Source organism: Ambystoma mexicanum, chromosome 4p (assembly GCF_040938575.1).
Source record: "Ambystoma mexicanum isolate Mex_15411 chromosome 4p, UKY_AmexF1_1, whole genome shotgun sequence".
Taxonomy (NCBI): domain Eukaryota; kingdom Metazoa; phylum Chordata; class Amphibia; order Caudata; family Ambystomatidae; genus Ambystoma; species Ambystoma mexicanum.
The window spans coordinates 1,025,159,360-1,025,178,014 of record NC_090927.1 but is presented as its reverse complement, the minus strand read 5'-3'; positions in this window follow the sequence as shown (position 1 = coordinate 1,025,178,014).

Below are 18,655 nucleotides of genomic sequence, written 5' to 3'. Positions count from 1 at the left end.
GGGGAGCGCCCACAGCACAAAGTAAGAGAGCAGCAGTGTCAATGACAGTAAGAGGGAGGTAGAGAAGGGGAAGAAGGAGACAAAATGGTGCGTTTGTGGTGGTGAATGGGATAGATGTATAAGCAAAGGAGGATCACAAAGCAGAAACTTTAGAAATTAGTGATAGGCAAAGTCAGTAGATAAAGCACAGTGAAGAGGGTCCAGCAAGCTGGGGGGAAAGAATTATATTTAGAAGTTGGACAATAAGGATGGTGGGAGTGAGTAAGAGTGAGGGCAGAAAAGCAGCAGTTTTTTGCATTAAGTAGAAGAGTGTCATAGGAAGAATGAAAAGTAGAGAGAATGAGAAGATCACTAAGGGGTGTTAAGATTTCTTCCATGGACGCTCAGCCTTGGGAAGGCAGGACCTCAGAAAAAGAAGAGAAGATGAAACCCAAGGTTGAGGGTCTACGAGAAGGGGAAACCATGCTAGTGGAACAGTGAGGAACAAGAGATGACAGAAAATGAGTGTGAAAGTGAGACGCAGCTTGATCAGCTGAAAATACGAGAATGTGTCAATAGAAGGGAGGGAGGAGAAGAGTGAGGAAAGGGAGGAGGAAGAGTCAAAAGAGCACAAGGTAAGTGCGTTAGTGGTTGATGACTTGTAAGAAAAGATTTTTTTCCATTCCTTTCTCAGCCCCAGGTGGTTCACTTGGTTCTTGAGGGATTCATTATGTTCATTTTAGAGCAGCGTACCCTGGACCCTCATTTCATTTCCTCCCTTTTTGCTACACCTAGACACCAGTTTCCAGGTGAAGAGCCTATTTACAGCCTGGTAGTTAAAGCAAAATGGGGGATATTTGCAAAATAAGACCTATTTTAGCATCCACCCCATTTTAGGCATAAAGGTATTCATGGCCATTGAGGTGCCAAAGAAACACCACAGGCGGGAAATACTACTGTATTACAAGGTGGTATGAAAATCCACCTTTTATTACCTCACTCTCAGTGGTGGAGACAATAATTGCTAAAAAAAGACCCAATTTTTTAAATCCATTTTCCTGTACTTGATGGGAAACGCAAGTGCTTCCTTCAATGGAATGAAAAACCTTTTTTGCATTTGCACAATAGAAGGTAAGGAAAATTGGGCATCTCTGTGCACCCTCTCACTACTTTTCCCATGTAATGCATAGCAGGGTTAGCGCCTTTCTCTGCTCCAGAGGGATTGTATAGAGAATCTGCCCCCTTAGTGCTGTTATTGGGTCAACCTACTCAGATTAGCACTGGTGGTACTGTTTTTTTCCTATGGCTACGTTTCTGCAGGGAATACCACCAAGACTACTACGTGGCTTTAAGTGTGTAGGCCTCAATTTCCCTCTGAATATTAATATGGTGTGTCGATTGTAGCAGCAGAGAAATCTTTTTGCGCTGGTGATTCATGCCAATGTTCATGTGGTGGGATAAAGAGAGGCCATAACTAAAGGAAATGTTTTGTTGTTTTTCTTCGTGTGGAACGGAGGACGAGCCAAATGCTTGTGGGACATCGGGAACATCATCAAACCACTAGTAATGTGTGCCAGTCTTTGTTCTGTTTAAGGACAGAAAGATATCGTTCCTGTGCCTATATTACCTCTTATAGAAAAGTTTAGATAGCAGTTGCATCCACCTAACGCTATGGGTAATTGGTCAACAGACATGTATATGAGGAATAACAAGGTCTAGTAAATAAGGGCTGCAAAGATTGAAGGACCATGCTACCACGTGGCACATGTCACGTGGGACAACTTCCATCTTGGCTTCCCACAGCGCCTTGCGCTCAGGGACACATAGGACCAGGTCTAGAATTGCAAGAACAAAGATATGTCGACTTAAATGTAAGCATTGGCTTCCGGTGTTAAACATGGCATGGGGGTTACCTGGCAGCAGAATGTCTCAGGCGTTTAATCCAACTTCCCCTGATAACACAAGAGACCACGGGGTGCAGATTCCAATAATGCACTGGGAAATACAAAAATGGTAAACATGTAATGTTGTGAAGGGAAGGGGACACTGGGCCCTTTAAGAGAAAACGAAAGGAGAATAGGGAAAGGAGGAGGGGCGGGAGGAAGGGAGGCGGGAAGTGGGAGAACGGCAGTTACTGTAAGAATAAAGTGGAGAGAAGACGTATCCTGAGTCCGCGTCTTTATTAGGGCCTATGTACACCCACAACAACTGGCCACGAGCGGAAGAGAACCCACACCTTCGAGGCGAAGCGTGGAGAGCCTCCGTAGTCATGGAAGAACTTGGCAACGCCAGCCAGAAGCAACACAGCGGTGCCGGTGAGAAGGTCCGACACAGTGAAGCTTGCAGCCCAACCCAGGAGAAGGAGCAGAGAGGCCGACGCCCGCCCAAGGAGTGACAGAGGCCCACAAAGCACCCGGTGGGTAGAGCCGACCTGCAGAGGAGGAGCCGAGGAGTGCGCCACCCGCCAGGAGGGCAAGATGCACCGTCTGCGTCCAGGGAGGAGGTCCAGCATCGCAGGAGTAAACAAGGAGGAGCCGAGGAGTGCGCCGCCCACCAGGAAGGCAAGATATGCCACCCGCGCCTGGGGAGGAGGCCCAGCCACGCAGAAGGGAACACGGCGCGCCGCCCGCTGAGGGGGCGGAGGATCCAGGAGGCTCACAAACAACGTGCAGGCCAGGAAGAGCCACAAGCGGAAGGAAGGAGGCACTGCGCAGGTACAGAGACATGGGGAGGACCTGGCACGTGCGAGGAGGGCATGAGGGAGGACCAACTCATAACCACAGTGCCACGGAATAGAAATAGCAGTCATAGCAATAAGCCACTTGAAAGCGAGGAAACAAGGGCACGCATCAGTCATAGCAATAAGCCACTCGAAAGCGAGGAAACGAGGTCACGCATCAGTCATAGCAATAAGCCACTTGAAAGCGAGGAAACAAGGGCACGCATCAGTCACAGCAATAAGCCACTTGAAAGCGAGGAAACAAGGACACGCATCAGTCATAGCGATAAGCCACTTGAAAGCGAGGAAACAAGGGCACACATCAGTCATAGTGATAAGCCACTTGAAAGCAAGGAGTAGGAGGCACAGCGTAATATGGATAAGCCACAGCAACAAGCCACTTGAAAATGAGGACTTTGGCAGTGGCACCACAATCATGCCTAGACAACATCAAGCATGTCACAATCAGAAAGCGCATCAGTAGAAACCACTAAACCCGCCACACCGGGGGTAACTCCCACCAACCCTGTACCATTCCTACTCTGCCCTAACCCGTTCCCACTAGAACCCCAGAAGAATCAGGGCCAGAGGTAGCAGGAGTGGATGGACGAGGGTGAAGAATTCATGAGGGCTGTAGGAAACCAGGACGCACCAAACAAACTTGACATCTTCACAAACCTGGTCTGGAAAGACATAAAGAGCATCATCAAAACCATCCCGCTAGCAGAGAGGACGACATATCAAAAACTCATTGAAACTATCAATAGTTGCCTAGTAGTCGTTCCAAACAGAGACTATGAACCCTATATTTTCAACCAGTGCACACAAATGCCTCAAGAAACAATTGGACAGTTCATACTACATCTTCAGAGGAAAATTACATATTGCGATTTCACCAACTTCAATGACGATGAAGCTATCCGCCTAAGAGTTATTGAGGGATGCCTGTCCTCAATATTTCGTAAGCACCAGCTAAAGAAGCCGTTACCTCTGAAGGAGATAGCTGAGCTAGCTAGAGTATATGAGAGGGTAGACATCCAGGCTGCCCACATAGAGAACCCAAAGAAGACAGATACCATAGCAGCCATCACCAGCAGCCAACAAGGACACCAACCCAGCAACACATACAGACAAGACCAGTGGACCCCCATGAGACGAGCACCACCAGAAAGACAATGCTACCACTGCGGTTTTGAATTTCCACACAAAGGTCAGTGCCCCGCAATAGGCCAAATGTGCATGAGGTGTGGCCAAGAAAATCACTTCCAGAGCATGTGCTGGGAGAAAACACCCCTGCTAGCAGCATACCGGCCACCGAATCAACAAACGCAAGCGAGACGATTTGAACCGACGAGACCCTTCAATCCACGACCGTACCCCGAGCGGGAGAATACCAGGAACAGCAACCCCAGAATCATGGCCAACTCCGGGATCATCAGAGCAGTAGAGAACCTACAAGTAGAACCGACAAACGAAATGTACACCAGCCAAGAACAAATATACCAAATACAATCCTACCCTGATGAAGAACCCAGAAGAGAGAACACCACCAGGGACACGTATGAGAACCCGCCCCTTGAGGAACAACCGCCAGAACCGGAACAATACACGGAGTATGATCGATATAGCATAGAGTACGTCCGACTCATCTCTGATTCTTCAGATGACAGCATTGCACCCCGGGTGACAGTCCGGCTAGGGGGAATCGACACCCCGTTCCTGGTAGACACAGGCGTCACCGTCAACGTCATGAGGCACCAAACATATGAAAACTTGGCCGACAAGTTCCCATTACAGCCGTCACAAGTCCACATCTTCCAATGGGGCGCAACACAATCACTGACCTCTAAAGGACAATTCATGTGTGACCTGGTACATAGAGGGAAAAGGGTCCAGTCGGCAATACATGTCATCCACAGCCCGGCGACAGGAAGGTGCATCCTCAGCCACAAAACAGCCATCGCTCTGCACCTCATTGACATTCAGTCTGATCAATTGGAAGCGATACAAGGGCTCCCACCCAACTCCCAGTATATACGGGCCATCAGCCAGAAGCCGCTAGACATTGAGACACTGAAAAACGCTTATCCCGGCCTGTTCAAAGATGTCGGCATGCTGAAGGACAATGTAATCAAACTGCACAATGACCCGTCAGTACGGCCCGTGCCACAGCATCCCAGAAGGATAGGGTTTCATCTACAAGCTAAAGTTACCCACGAACTACAGACGCTACTAAAGAACAACATCATAGAGAGAGTGGCAGGCCCCACACCATGGGTGTCCCCACTAATAGTCGTCCCCAAAGCGGACGGACGCCTTCGCCTCTGTGTTGATATGAGGATCTTCCTGAAGCATTCTATGGAAAAATGATGTGTTTCTGGTTATCTCGCCTTGGTCCCCTATCGCGGGGGTCTTGGGCCCTTTTACTTCAGTCACTATCATCGGCTCGGGCCGGTGTGTCGAGTCAGTTTTCCGGCGCTGGGCCTGTCGGACTAGCACTGTCTCACCAACAGGAATTAGCGGTTCTCTGGCTTCCACTTTTTACGGTCAGCCCATTCCTTGGCCTTTTGTCTTTTCTCTGCTTTTAGTTGTCTTATTTCGTCGTCTTCCTCGGGCGTGTAGTCCTTGAGTTGGGGAAGCCGAGATCGTGGTTTGTACTTGATCATGAGTTCAGCCGGGGTGCGGCCGGTCGCCTCATGTGGGGTGTGTTGATAGCTTCGTAGCATCTGCGAGATGGCTTGTGGCATCGAGGCCTGATCTGTTGCCGCTTTCTGGCGTGTGCGCTTGATGTTCCACATTCCGTTGGCTTGTGGCCATATTGGGTGATTCTTTGGTGGTGGAAACCTAGGTGTGCTGCAAATTTCTTGAATTTTTGGCCCTGGAACAGGGATTCGTTGTCGCTTTTCACTGTGTTTGGAATGTCCCATTCGCTAAATAGTTTGTCTACCATGCCCACTACATGGTGGAAGGCTGTGGACTGCACATGTTTCATCAGTGGGAATTGGGAGTACTCATCGATAGCCACCAAGAGGACCGTCTCCTTCTTCGAGTGGGCCATAGAAGTCAATTGCCATGCGCTGCCACGGTCCCTCCGGGAGGGGAACTATCTGCAATGGGCATGGTGGTGGGCTGGCTGAATTGTTTTAGCATGGACCGCAATGTCTCAATATGTCGTCTACAATTGTGTCCATGTGGGGAAACCACACCTGGTTCCGTAATATCTTTTTCGTGTTGCCACGTCTCGATGGCCTTCATGTGCAACCATGACCAGGGGTTTCCTTAGACTCTTGGGTGTTACGAGGCGGTTCCCTCTGAGTAGGGTGCCTTGGCTTGTTGTGGCTAGTTCGTTGTGTATTTTCTCCATTCTCGCCTGGTCTCTTCTGTCTACTTCCCCCCCTCCCCTGGCGCAAAGTGTTCATTGGCTGCCTGTTGCCACTTGTTCATGTTTGTGAGGTGGACTGCTGCCCTGATGGTGGGGGCTGCTCTGCTCCTTTCTGCGAACAGTTGTGCTGTGATCGCTGGGGGAAGCGTTCAGTGACAGGTATGCTACGTACTCTTCAGCTTCTCCTTGCATCGTGGTGTCGGATTCTCCATCCGGGTGTCGCGACAAATAGTCTGCGGGGTTGGCGTCGTCCCCAGGTTTGTGAATGATGGTATAGTTGTATTCCTGGAGGCGAATACCCCATTGCTCGATGCGTGGCGGCATCTTGATTTTAGGGTTGCCAAAGAGAGCCAACAGGGCCAGGTGGTCCATTATTAGTGTGAAGGTGTGTCCAATGATGAAATGGTGACATTTTTCACACGCTCACATGGCGGCTAGACTCTCGCGCTCAGCCTGTGAGTAGGCTTGCTCGGGGGGTGTTCAGTGCGCGGCTGGCATATGCTAAAATGTGTGTAGTGGTGTCATGCTGCGGGTTGGTTTGGGCCAGTATCGCCCCTAGCCCTACCGGACTGGCGTCTACGGTAATTTCGGTGCACCATTGTGGGTTAAAGTATGCCAGTTGGCGGTTGGTTGCCAGTTCCCGTTTTATGGAGGAGACTGCTTGTTGGCACTGGTCCTTCCATGTGAAGGGTTGGTCCTTTTTCAACAGTTGTCGTAGCGGGCATGTGAGTGTGGCATATTGAGGAAGGTAGCGGATGCAGTACCCTGCCAAGCCCAAGAACGAGTGAAGTTCAGACACATCCTTTGGACTAGACAGGTTCGTTATGGCGCTGATTTTGTCTGGTCGGCTTTGATGCCCTGATCCGAGAAGATGTGGCCGAAGAAACATAGGGTGTGGGTATTGATCTCACATTTTTGGCTGTTGAGCGTAAGTCCAGCGTCCTGGAGGATGTGACAGACTTGGTGTAGGGCCTCGTCCTGTTGGTCTTGAGTGACTCCAAAGATGAGGATGTCATAACTGTAGTTGAATGCGTTGGTGACTGGGCTGATTAACCTGTAAATTGTTTCCTGAAAGATCTCAGCGGCGGATGAAATGCCGAAGTTCAGCCGTTTGTAGCGGAACAGACCCTCGTGAGTAGTGAAGGTAGTGATGGGTCTTAATTCGGGATCAATGACTAGCTGGCGGTAGCCTTGGTTGAGGTCTAACTTTGAGAACTTAGTGGCCTGGTTAAGCCTTAACAGCATGGAGGTGCATAGGCAAAATAAAGACAAATATTAAAGAGACAGATCAAATAGGGAAGGAGTTGGGGATAAATTGTAGGAATACATACGCGGGAATAGGATAGAGGGGAGCGCCCACAGCACAAAGTAAGAGAGCAGCAGTGTCAATGACAGTAAGAGGGAGGTAGAGAAGGGGAAGAAGGAGACAAAATGGTGCGTTTGTGGTGGTGACGGGGATAGATGTATAAGCAAAGGAGGATCACAAAGCAGAAACTTTAGAAATTAGTGATAGGCAAAGTCAGTAGATAAAGCACAGTGAAGAGGGTCCAGCAAGCTGGGGGGAAAGAATTATATTTAGAAGTTGGACAATAAGGATGGTGGGAGTGAGTAAGAGTGAGGGCAGAAAAGCAGCAGTTTTTTGCATTAAGTAGAAGAGTGTCATAGGAAGAATGAAAAGTAGAGAGAATGAGAAGATCACTAAGGGGTGTTAAGATTTCTTCCATGGACGCTCAGCCTTGGGAAGGCAGGACCTCAGAAAAAGAAGAGAAGATGAAACCCAAGGTTGAGGGTCTACGAGAAGGGGAAACCATGCTAGTGGAACAGTGAGGAACAAGAGATGACAGAAAATGAGTGTGAAAGTGAGACGCAGCTTGATCAGCTGAAAATACGAGAATGTGTCAATAGAAGGGAGGGAGGAGAAGAGTGAGGAAAGGGAGGAGGAAGAGTCAAAAGAGCACAAGGTAAGTGCGTTAGTGGTTGATGACTTGTAAGAAAAGATTTTTTTCCATTCCTTTCTCAGCCCCAGGTGGTTCACTTGGTTCTTGAGGGATTCATTATGTTCATTTTAGAGCAGCGTACCCTGGACCCTCATTTCCTTTCCTCCCTTTTTGCTACACCTAGACACCAGTTTCCAGGTGAAGAGCCTATTTACAGCCTGGTAGTTAAAGCAAAATGGGGGATATTTGCAAAATAAGACCTATTTTAGCATCCACCCCATTTTAGGCATAAAGGTATTCATGGCCATTGAGGTGCCAAAGAAACACCACAGGCGGGAAATACTACTGTATTACAAGGTGGTATGAAAATCCACCTTTTATTACCTCACTCTCAGTGGTGGAGACAATAATTGCTAAAAAAAGACCCAATTTTTTAAATCCATTTTCCTGTACTTGATGGGAAACGCAAGTGCTTCCTTCAATGGAATGAAAAACCTTTTTTGCATTTGCACAATAGAAGGTAAGGAAAATTGGGCATCTCTGTGCACCCTCTCACTACTTTTCCCATGTAATGCATAGCAGGGTTAGCGCCTTTCTCTGCTCCAGAGGGATTGTATAGAGAATCTGCCCCCTTAGTGCTGTTATTGGGTCAACCTACTCAGATTAGCACTGGTGGTACTGTTTTTTTCCTATGGCTACGTTTCTGCAGGGAATACCACCAAGACTACTACGTGGCTTTAAGTGTGTAGGCCTCAATTTCCCTCTGAATATTAATATGGTGTGTCGATTGTAGCAGCAGAGAAATCTTTTTGCGCTGGTGATTCATGCCAATGTTCATGTGGTGGGATAAAGAGAGGCCATAACTAAAGGAAATGTTTTGTTGTTTTTCTTCGTGTGGAACGGAGGACGAGCCAAATGCTTGTGGGACATCGGGAACATCATCAAACCACTAGTAATGTGTGCCAGTCTTTGTTCTGTTTAAGGACAGAAAGATATTGTTCCTGTGCCTATATTACCTCTTATAGAAAAGTTTAGATAGCAGTTGCATCCACCTAACGCTATGGGTAATTGGTCAACAGACATGTATATGAGGAATAACAAGGTCTAGTAAATAAGGGCTGCAAAGATTGAAGGACCATGCTACCACGTGGCACATGTCACGTGGGACAACTTCCATCTTGGCTTCCCACAGCGCCTTGCGCTCAGGGACACATAGGACCAGGTCTAGAATTGCAAGAACAAAGATATGTCGACTTAAATGTAAGCATTGGCTTCCGGTGTTAAACATGGCATGGGGGTTACCTGGCAGCAGAATGTCTCAGGCGTTTAATCCAACTTCCCCTGATAACACAAGAGACCACGGGGTGCAGATTCCAATAATGCACTGGGAAATACAAAAATGGTAAACATGTAATGTTGTGAAGGGAAGGGGACACTGGGCCCTTTAAGAGAAAACGAAAGGAGAATAGGGAAAGGAGGAGGGGCGGGAGGAAGGGAGGCGGGAAGTGGGAGAACGGCAGTTACTGTAAGAATAAAGTGGAGAGAAGACGTATCCTGAGTCCGCGTCTTTATTAGGGCCTATGTACACCCACAACAACTGGCCACGAGCGGAAGAGAACCCACACCTTCGAGGCGAAGCGTGGAGAGCCTCCGTAGTCATGGAAGAACTTGGCAACGCCAGCCAGAAGCAACACAGCGGTGCCGGTGAGAAGGTCCGACACAGTGAAGCTTGCAGCCCAACCCAGGAGAAGGAGCAGAGAGGCCGACGCCCGCCCAAGGAGTGACAGAGGCCCACAAAGCACCCGGTGGGTAGAGCCGACCTGCAGAGGAGGAGCCGAGGAGTGCGCCACCCGCCAGGAGGGCAAGATGCACCGTCTGCGTCCAGGGAGGAGGTCCAGCATCGCAGGAGTAAACAAGGAGGAGCCGAGGAGTGCGCCGCCCACCAGGAAGGCAAGATATGCCACCCGCGCCTGGGGAGGAGGCCCAGCCACGCAGAAGGGAACACGGCGCGCCGCCCGCTGAGGGGGCGGAGGATCCAGGAGGCTCACAAACAACGTGCAGGCCAGGAAGAGCCACAAGCTGAAGGAAGGAGGCACTGCGCAGGTACAGAGACATGGGGAGGACCTGGCACGTGCGAGGAGGGCATGAGGGAGGACCAACTCATAACCACAGTGCCACGGAATAGAAATAGCAGTCATAGCAATAAGCCACTTGAAAGCGAGGAAACAAGGGCACGCATCAGTCATAGCAATAAGCCACTCGAAAGCGAGGAAACGAGGTCACGCATCAGTCATAGCAATAAGCCACTTGAAAGCGAGGAAACAAGGGCACGCATCAGTCACAGCAATAAGCCACTTGAAAGCGAGGAAACAAGGACACGCATCAGTCATAGCGATAAGCCACTTGAAAGCGAGGAAACAAGGGCACACATCAGTCATAGTGATAAGCCACTTGAAAGCAAGGAGTAGGAGGCACAGCGTAATATGGATAAGCCACAGCAACAAGCCACTTGAAAATGAGGACTTTGGCAGTGGCACCACAATCATGCCTAGACAACATCAAGCATGTCACAATCAGAAAGCGCATCAGTAGAAACCACTAAACCCGCCACACCGGGGGTAACTCCCACCAACCCTGTACCATTCCTACTCTGCCCTAACCCGTTCCCACTAGAACCCCAGAAGAATCAGGGCCAGAGGTAGCAGGAGTGGATGGACGAGGGTGAAGAATTCATGAGGGCTGTAGGAAACCAGGACGCACCAAACAAACTTGACATCTTCACAAACCTGGTCTGGAAAGACATAAAGAGCATCATCAAAACCATCCCGCTAGCAGAGAGGACGACATATCAAAAACTCATTGAAACTATCAATAGTTGCCTAGTAGTCGTTCCAAACAGAGACTATGAACCCTATATTTTCAACCAGTGCACACAAATGCCTCAAGAAACAATTGGACAGTTCATACTACATCTTCAGAGGAAAATTACATATTGCGATTTCACCAACTTCAATGACGATGAAGCTATCCGCCTAAGAGTTATTGAGGGATGCCTGTCCTCAATATTTCGTAAGCACCAGCTAAAGAAGCCGTTACCTCTGAAGGAGATAGCTGAGCTAGCTAGAGTATATGAGAGGGTAGACATCCAGGCTGCCCACATAGAGAACCCAAAGAAGACAGATACCATAGCAGCCACCACCAGCAGCCAACAAGGACACCAACCCAGCAACACATACAGACAAGACCAGTGGACCCCCATGAGACGAGCACCACCAGAAAGACAATGCTACCACTGCGGTTTTGAATTTCCACACAAAGGTCAGTGCCCCGCAATAGGCCAAATGTGCATGAGGTGTGGCCAAGAAAATCACTTCCAGAGCATGTGCTGGGAGAAAACACCCCTGCTAGCAGCATACCGGCCACCGAATCAACAAACGCAAGCGAGACGATTTGAACCGACGAGACCCTTCAATCCACGACCGTACCCCGAGCGGGAGAATACCAGGAACAGCAACCCCAGAATCATGGCCAACTCCGGGATCATCAGAGCAGTAGAGAACCTACAAGTAGAACCGACAAACGAAATGTACACCAGCCAAGAACAAATATACCAAATACAATCCTACCCTGATGAAGAACCCAGAAGAGAGAACACCACCAGGGACACGTATGAGAACCCGCCCCTTGAGGAACAACCGCCAGAACCGGAACAATACACGGAGTATGATCGATATAGCATAGAGTACGTCCGACTCATCTCTGATTCTTCAGATGACAGCATTGCACCCCGGGTGACAGTCCGGCTAGGGGGAATCGACACCCCGTTCCTGGTAGACACAGGCGTCACCGTCAACGTCATGAGGCACCAAACATATGAAAACTTGGCCGACAAGTTCCCATTACAGCCGTCACAAGTCCACATCTTCCAATGGGGCGCAACACAATCACTGACCTCTAAAGGACAATTCATGTGTGACCTGGTACATAGAGGGAAAAGGGTCCAGTCGGCAATACATGTCATCCACAGCCCGGCGACAGGAAGGTGCATCCTCAGCCACAAAACAGCCATCGCTCTGCACCTCATTGACATTCAGTCTGATCAATTGGAAGCGATACAAGGGCTCCCACCCAACTCCCAGTATATACGGGCCATCAGCCAGAAGCCGCTAGACATTGAGACACTGAAAAACGCTTATCCCGGCCTGTTCAAAGATGTCGGCATGCTGAAGGACAATGTAATCAAACTGCACAATGACCCGTCAGTACGGCCCGTGCCACAGCATCCCAGAAGGATAGGGTTTCATCTACAAGCTAAAGTTACCCACGAACTACAGACGCTACTAAAGAACAACATCATAGAGAGAGTGGCAGGCCCCACACCATGGGTGTCCCCACTAATAGTCGTCCCCAAAGCGGACGGACGCCTTCGCCTCTGTGTTGATATGAGGATCGCCAACACAGCCATTCAACGGGAAAGACACCCAGGACCGAACATAGAAGATATGCTGTTAAGGCTTAACCAGGCCACTAAGTTCTCAAAGTTAGACCTCAACCAAGGCTACCGCCAGCTAGTCATTGATCCCGAATTAAGACCCATCACTACCTTCACTACTCACGAGGGTCTGTTCCGCTACAAACGGCTGAACTTCGGCATTTCATCCGCCGCTGAGATCTTTCAGGAAACAATTTACAGGTTAATCAGCCCAGTCACCAACGCATTCAACTACAGTGATGACATCCTCATCTTTGGAGTCACTCAAGACCAACAGGACGAGGCCCTACACCAAGTCTGTCACATCCTCCAGGACGCTGGACTTACGCTCAACAGCCAAAAATGTGAGATCAATACCCACACCCTATGTTTCTTCGGCCACATCTTCTCGGATCAGGGCATCAAAGCCGACCAGACAAAATCAGCGCCATAACGAACCTGTCTAGTCCAAAGGATGTGTCTGAACTTCACTCGTTCTTGGGCTTGGCAGGGTACTGCATCCGCTACCTTCCTCAATATGCCACACTCACATGCCCGCTACGACAACTGTTGAAAAAGGACCAACCCTTCACATGGAAGGACCAGTGCCAACAAGCAGTCTCCTCCATAAAACGGGAACTGGCAACCAACCGCCAACTGGCATACTTTAACCCACAATGGTGCACCGAAATTACCGTAGACGCCAGTCCGGTAGGGCTAGGGGCGATACTGGCCCAAACCAACCCGCAGCATGACACCACTACACACATTTTAGCATATGCCAGCCGCGCACTGAACACCCCCCGAGCAAGCCTACTCACAGGCTGAGCGCGAGAGTCTAGCCGCCATGTGAGCGTGTGAAAAATGTCACCATTTCATCATTGGACACACCTTCACACTAATAATGGACCACCTGGCCCTGTTGGCTCTCTTTGGCAACCCTAAAATCAAGATGCCGCCACGCATCGAGCAATGGGGTATTCGCCTCCAGGAATACAACTATACCATCATTCACAAACCTGGGGACGACGCCAACCCCGCAGACTATTTGTCGCGACACCCGGATGGAGAATCCGACACCACGATGCAAGGAGAAGCTGAAGAGTACGTAGCATACCTGTCACTGAACGCTTCCCCCAGCGATCACAGCACAACTGTTCGCAGAAAGGAGCAGAGCAGCCCCCACCATCAGGGCAGCAGTCCACCTCACAAACATGAACAAGTGGCAACAGGCAGCCAATGAACACTTTGCGCCAGGGGAGGGGGGGAAGTAGACAGAAGAGACCAGGCGAGAATGGAGAAAATACACAACGAACTAGCCACAACAAGCCAAGGCACCCTACTCAGAGGGAACCGCCTCGTAACACCCAAGAGTCTAAGGAAACCCCTGGTCATGGTTGCACATGAAGGCCATCGAGACGTGGCAACACGAAAAAGATATTACGGAACCAGGTGTGGTTTCCCCACATGGACACAATTGTAGACGACATATTGAGACATTGCGGTCCATGCTAAAACAATTCAGCCAGCCCACCACCATGCCCATTGCAGATAGTTCCCCTCCCGGAGGGACCGTGGCAGCGCATGGCAATTGACTTCTATGGCCCACTCGAAGAAGGAGACGGTCCTCTTGGTGGCTATCGATGAGTACTCCCAATTCCCACTGATGAAACATGTGCAGTCCACAGCCTTCCACCATGTAGTGGGCATGGTAGACAAACTATTTAGCGAATGGGACATTCCAAACACAGTGAAAAGCGACAACGAATACCTGTTCCAGGGCCAAAAATTCAAGAAATTTGCGGCACACCTAGGTTTCCACCACCAAAGAATCACCCAATATGGCCACAAGCCAACGGAATGTGGAACATCAAGCGCACACGCCAGAAAGCGGCAACAGATCAGGCCTCAATGCCACAAGCCATCTCGCAGATGCTACGAAGCTATCAACACACCCCACATGAGGCGACCGGCCGCACCCCGGCTGAACTCATGATCAAGTACAAACCACGATCTCGGCTTCCCCAACTCAAGGACTACACGCCCGAGGAAGACGACGAAATAAGACAACTAAAAGCAGAGAAAAGACAAAAGGCCAAGGAATGGGCTGACCGTAAAAAGTGGAAGCCAGAGAACCGCTAATTCCTGTTGGTGAGACAGTGCTAGTCCGACAGGCCCAGCGCCGGAAAACTGACTCGACACACCGGCCCGAGCCGATGATAGTGACTGAAGTAAAAGGGCCCAAGACCCCCGCGATAGGGGACCAAGGCGAGATAACCAGAAACACATCATTTTTCCATAGAATGCTTCAGGAAGATCCAACCGAGGACATGGCCCTGGAAGAGGATGAGCCCGAGGACCCAAAGGCTCCCACAGATCCACCGGAGGCGCCCATGTCAACAGACCTGGCCCATGAAAGAAGTGACCATGCCGGACGGCCCCACAGAATGGCCAGAAGGCCCATCCGTCTCATTGAAGAAATGTAGACCGTGGACTTACTTGATAAGTAAGGGAGGGGGTGTTGTGAAGGGAAGGGGACACTGGGCCCTTTAAGAGAAAACGAAAGGAGAATAGGGAAAGGGGGAGGGGCGGGAGAACAGCAGTTACTGTAAGAATAAAGTGGAGTGAAGACGTATCCTGAGTCTGCGCCTTTATTAGGGCCTAAGTACGCCCACAACATGTAGGATGTTGACTACTGTGGCATAATCTGATCAGAACCGAGCCGCAGCACGAGACACTTGTGCGAGCCGTGCAGGCGGTTAGATCCTACTGCTGACAGACATCCGCGCTACAAGTGAACATTAGCATTTCAAATGGAATGGACGCACTGAATGCGTAATGAGGCGCATGCCGCTCTGCGTCGTTCATTAGCTAGACACTAAGGGCAGCCTAACATTTAAGTGCCTGCTTCTTCACTAAATGGCAGGTTACTTAAAGTAAGGTTTTCATCAAAGTAACTAAGCCTTTCCATTTTCAGAAATCAACAGCACTGTTTTGAACCAATTCAGATGATTAAAGCATTAAGAAAAAAAGGGATTTCGGGGGCTATGTGAAACGGTGTAATGCAGCAGTGTACAGCAAGGAACTGCAGAACCATTGTTCATTACCGAAAATTGATTGTTCGCAGCCGTGCAATCCATGCTAAATACGGCGTGTGATTTCCTTCCACCTCCACGAACAACACAAAGATGGCAGCGAAATAAAAGCAATTAAGGGAATGGAAGGTCTGATTTATTACAATTACTCTCGAAATCAGGTAGTTAACATTTGTGCTCCTATTTAACAGAGCTTTTGGCAGTAGATCACGGGCGAAAACAATCACCGACTCCAACGATTCCGCCCAATTCCTTTGGCAACTGACTTTTCATGTGGTCCTCCCTGCCGGTCAAGGGGGAATGTGCCACACAATTGTGGGCATTTCCTTGCACAATCTTTTCGGCACATATTTAACTCCCTCACAATTGGCCATGTACTCTTGAAAGCAGTGTAGTATAGTAGTATGGAAGACACTGCCACATAATAATGTTCAACTTTTTACAACTAATATTCAAAAAGACAAAAAGGAAATGATACATCACTGATACGTGCATAGCCGGTGATTTTTTTTATTTTTGTACATACTTGGTGCTTCATCAACACCTATGTGAGTGAAAACTAATGTTATAGATTTAAGGGGGAGGATGGGACTCGTGGACAGATACACGCCTGCCAGAAGTATGTCAAAGTCACTGTTCTCTCAACATTCATGTCACATAGGCATTGGAGGACCACGTCACAACAGAACGTGGGCAGCACCATCCGTTGTTCATTTGGTCCTGTCATTGCAATCTCTTAAGTGTGAGGCTCAGAATGTAGAAAGTGGCAGGGAAAATAACAAAGGTTCTAAAAGCGTTTATACAAAACTGCGTCATTTGTCTGCACCCTTTAGATAACCTGTGACATCACTGAAGGCGATCAGGCACTTTAGTGAAGTCATAGGCAAACTTTAGTCAAGCAAAATGATGTCCTACTCCAGAAACAGGTCAATCTGCCCACACAAAAGATGGCAGGCCTCATTACGACCCTGGCGGAGAACCATGGTGCAATTTGCACCATGGTCCATGGCGCAAAGCTGCCAACTCCGCCATGGGGGTTGGCGGACTTACCGCCCCATTCCGACCTTGGCGGGGCGGTAAGTCCCCAATCCCCATTTACCCTTCCCCATTCCCATTTTTGCCCCATAGGGTATAATGGGAGTGGGGAAGGCGTTAATTACGCCACCGTAAATTACGGTGGCGTAATTAACAACAAGTCCCGTAGCGCCATGGATTTTTCCGCCTGCAAAAAGCAGGCGTAAAAATCACCATGGCGCTACGGGAACTCGTAGTCAGGCGGAAAGGGGCGCCATGGTTTACGCTGGCGTAAACCCCTTTCCGCCAGGGTCGTAATGAGGGCCGGCCTCTTTTTTCACTGAAAGATGTCACAGCTTTAATGGAAAGCAGCAGCATTCGTTTTTGTTGTGCACAGATAGCCCTGATTATGAAAAACTCTCCGTCTAATATTGTTTCATTATAGATAGAATCCCGACTGTGTTTTAATCTATGCAAAACAAGAGTTTTAGATGTAATTTAAACATAACTAATGAAAACGCGTTGGCAAAGCCAACAGTTTTGGCTTTTGTATAGGCACTGCATAAGTTTTTGCGAGGCATTATCATCATGTGCCCAGGTGCTCGTTCCTTTTGGCAGGTATTGGTATACTTTGTCCAAATGCTTTTACTTGATTATAGCGGAAATAAAATGTTCAAGGGATAAGAAAAATGTATTTGAAAATTATGAAGCAGTTGATCTACAAAATTCCAGTATAGAAAATAGTATTCTTCATAAAATGGAAGAAAGCACTGTGTGAGGATATAAGTCTGCAAGTAGACTAACAATAATCCCATGGATACAATAAATTAAAAGAAGTTTCATATAGCAAAAACGTCATCTGACCAGGACATACCTATGAAAGGATGGAACAAAACAAATGAAAGCCTATAGCGGGCATTCATTTGTTTTATTCACCTTGGGTTCTCCTTGGCTAGGGGGACTATACCCTAACGCACCTGATGTGGATATAATTAACTAGAGAGTGGGTTCTGATCATCTGAGATTGTCTTATTATTAAGGAATAAGGTGCACCTCACACCTTTGTTAACATTTATGAGAGGATGGAAAGCAGGCACTATAATCAAGGAACATTTAATCAGAAACCTTTAAAAAAGTATACACTACATGATTACAAACTAATAAAGGTCAATCTAATATGTTCCTTGAATAGAGATGTGACCAATTATTGTTCTTTATAACCCAAAAACATTATAATGCTCAGCAGCTAATAAATCACTACAAGATCCAGCTAAATGTGGATCTTCATGATGAGAAACAAATGAGACCAATTACAGAGAAGACAGGAAAATATCCTCTTAACTGCTAGATGAGACACTTTCATTAGCCAATGCCAATCCACCATCGAAAATATAATCTCCTATTGTGATTTTACTAGAAAGGCTTCATTACATTTTATCATCTATTTTGAGATTATTAGGAAAAACCATGGCTGGTTCAGACCATCAACAATCCTCTTAACACATGTATCAAAAGTTTTATTAAAGCAAGCGGAATGAGAAAAGTACAATCAAGCAAAGTTCTTGCATGACAAAAGAACACATATAATTATATTAGAGATAATCCAGGAAAGGAAGTCAAACAGACTGTAGTTAGTTTTAATGTAATAACCGGGGCAGTAGAAAATGTGTTTAGAAATTTCAAAACCAAAATAGAAGAAACAGCATTTCTGGGTAAAAGATCATGACAAGCAAACAATGGTATTGATAAAAATAAGAAAAGTCAATATATGATAAAATATATGATTCCTATGTTCAGAACAGGTAAGTATACAGTGCAAAAGAAACAACGAATAAACAATTCATAAGACAATGAGAGATAAAAAGAAAAAGAAAATGTAGGAAATTCGGAGGATGATATGTGAAAGAATGAATCAAAATTATTTTCCTCACTTCCTAGAAAAAAACAGTAAAAATCAGAGTGATGCACCAATAAATGTGACATCTTTGTGTAGTGAGAAAATTAAAACAGAATCTAACTAATTAAGCAAGTATGGATATAATAAGTAGGGAAGCAATA